Here is a 3,033-nt window from a genome sequence, read left to right as displayed (position 1 = left end):
TGTCGGTCTCACTCAGACGGAGTGTCGGTCTGTCGGTCTCATTTAGACGGAGTGTCGGCTGGTCTGTCGGTCTCACTCAGACGGAGTGTCGGCTGGTCTGTCTGTCTCACTCAGACGGAGTGTCGGCCGTTCGGTCTCACTCAGACGGAGTGTCGGTCTGTCTGTCTCACTCAGACGGAGTGTATGTCTGTCTGCGTCACTCAGACGGAGTGTCTGTCGGACCGACCGGCCAACACTCCGTCTGAGTGAGACCGACAGACCGGCCGACACTCCGCCTGGGTGAGGCAGTGAGACCGACCGACCAACATTCTGTCTGAGTGAGGCAGTGAGACCGACGGACTGGCCGACACTCCGTCTGAGTGAGACAAACAGACAGACACTCCATCTGAGTGAGACAAACAGACAGACACTCCGTTTGAGTGACGCTGTCAGATAGAAACTCCGTCTGAGTGACTCAAACAGACAGACACTCCGTCTGAGTGACGCAGACAGACAGACACTCCATCCGAATGAGGCAGGCAGACAAACACTCCGTCTAAGTGAGACAAACAGACAGACACTCCGTCTGAGTGACACAAACAGACAGACCGAAACTCCGCCTGAGTGAGACAAACAGACTGTCTGTCTCACTCAGACGCAGTGTATGTCTGTCTGCGTCACTCAGACGGAGTGTCTGTCCTTTTGTCTCACTCAGACGGAGTGTCTGTCTGTTTGTCTCACTCAGACGAAGTGTCGGCTGGTCTGTCGGTCTCACTGCCTCACTTAGGCAGAGTGTCGGTCGGTCTCAATGCCTCACTTAGGCGGAGTGTCGGTTGGTCTCACTGTCTCTCCCAGGCGGAGTGTTGGCCGTTCGGTCGGTCTCACTGCCTCACTCAGGCGGAGTGTCGGTCGGTCTCACTGTCTCACACAGGCGGAGTGTTTGTCTGTTTGTCTCACTCAGGCGGAGTGTCGGTCTGGTTGTCTGTCTCACTCAGGCGGAATGTCGGTCTGGTTGTCTGTCTCACTGATGCGGACTGTCGGTCTGGTTGTCTGTCTCACCCAGACGGAGTGTCGGCCGGTCGGTCGGTCGGTCTCCATACCAACCTTGCAATTTGAAGTCAAAAAGATAACATCAGATGATTTGTCTCTTTATACAGTTGAGACGTTGGCCATTTTAACAGCACTGCAGTGGGTAGAGGAGGTTCGGATAAAAAAGGTAATTGTCTTTTCAGATTCCAGTTCAGCATTATCCTCATTAGAATCATTCACATCCCATAGCAGGCAGGATTTAATTAATAAAATATACGAAACACTGTTCCGACTTAAGAATATGGGTTTGTTTGTATCGTTTATGTGGGTACCAGCACACAGAGGGGTAAAAGAAAATGTAAGAGCAGATAATTTAGCAAAACAAGCTTTAGAAAGTCAGCACAAGATAGCCATTTTATTCAGCAAAGCAGAAGTTGAGGAACTAAATCTAGAAGATGCATTAACCTTGGGGGCAGGAAATGTACTACAATACTTGAAAGAAACAGGATTGAGTAAAAGAATTTAGGTGACCGAAATGATAGAGCTCTTTTTTTTTTCTTTTATTAGTTTTGTTTGTTTGTTTTTTGATTTTGTAAGGGGATAGATACTCTGGTCCACACTCCAACACATTGGAAAGATTGTGGAACACTGGGAAACAAGTCGGAGCACGGCCACCTGGATGGGTTAAAAGTAATGTTCCTGTATGTGTAATGTCTCTTTTACAGGCTTGCCAGCTAGCGGTGGTGACCACGCCGCGGGACGGCCACGCCCTGTGTCTCTTGGGGTCTGGCACAGCTGGCTCAATATGACGACAACCCAAATTCAGACGGGTCAAAGGAAGCCATAGCTGTCTGCATAGTGTGCTCACTGTCTCTGTCTACGGTAACAGTTATGATGGCCTTTTGGAAACGACCTGCTCGTCCACATTAAAGCCCCTTTTTCCTGTTTGCTCAGAACAGAGGTGGTGGCAGGACCGACCGGAGGTTGAAAATCAGAGAGCTGCCAAGCAGTCCATCGCCCAACCAGCAGGAGTGAAGGGGTCCTCTGAGACCAGCGTGGCCAAGAGAGGAGCTAAGCGGACAAATCCAGCCAGAACCCCTGCAGCCAGGTGAGTCGCGAGCTTGGCCGACGTGTTGCGCGGTTGTTTGTTCGCACTGGATGATTTCCTGTGTGATGCTTACTTTTCCTCTCGTCTATCCTGCTGCATATTTATGTCCGGCTTCATGTGGGTTAGCTTCACTGGAACGAGTTTGTTTTCCTCGTAGGAGCTGCAGGGAATTATTTGAATGAAGGAAACATTTTAAAGGTCTTGGAAAGTTTGAGTTTGGCAACGCTTAATTGTGTCAAAAAGAAGTATATTGTATACTGTATATATTCAGTCTGTTGTGTATCAAAACGTAGATTATATGTCTTATGTGTTGTGTCCTGTAGGGGGAGAGCTGGAGCAGCAGCAGCAGTCAGGCCAGAGAGATCAGCCAAACCTTCCAACAAATGAAGCTCTAGCGTAAGTTCAGACAAGAAGACTATACTCATGCATGCCTAAGCCCATAGCTTATTTACCATACATCTGCCGTCACTCCTCATGCATGCATGCATGCATGCACACATTATTTCCTTGTTGTTATTGTTTGGGGCTGTCAATCATGATATCGGCTGTCTAGATCAACTGGTCTCTAGCCAATGGCACAAGGACATCATTAGCATATCATCTTGCCGCTGTCTGTCTTTAAATACGATTGTCTCTCTACCTTCAGTACGTTCACGCTGCTGTTACGGAATCCTCCACCTCCCCATCTCCGCCCAGTCTTCGCAGATTCATCAGCTTCATCAACCTCATCATCCTCATCAGCCACCATCACCACCAGTGTCTGGACTCCACGGAGAGGGATTTATATTGTTGCCGCTCGGGACGATCGCAACTGGATCACAAATCTCCTCGTCGTGTTCAAGCGTCAAAGAAGTTCTGCGTAACTCATGAACGCATCATCTGTCATAATAAATGTTAACTACTTGTTTTTAATTTTA

The 3,033-nt window shown here is 48.7% G+C and overlaps 1 long non-coding RNA gene across 1 annotated transcript; it reads left to right on the top strand.

The window, feature by feature from the left end:
- Positions 1-594: 594 nt before the first annotated feature.
- Positions 595-3,033, top strand: LOC137887603 (uncharacterized). Its single transcript, XR_011105061.1, has 3 exons — positions 595-2,116; positions 2,440-2,512; positions 2,763-3,033. It is a non-coding gene; the product is annotated as an uncharacterized lncRNA (long non-coding RNA).

The sequence above is a fragment of the Cebidichthys violaceus genome, unplaced genomic scaffold, assembly GCF_023349555.1.
Source record: "Cebidichthys violaceus isolate CVI_PGR_0920_01 unplaced genomic scaffold, fCebVio1.0.p SCAF_5, whole genome shotgun sequence".
Classification (NCBI taxonomy): Eukaryota; Metazoa; Chordata; class Actinopteri; order Perciformes; family Stichaeidae; genus Cebidichthys; species Cebidichthys violaceus.
Note: the sequence above shows the minus strand (reverse complement) of the source record. Positions and strands in the feature narration are given on the sequence as shown.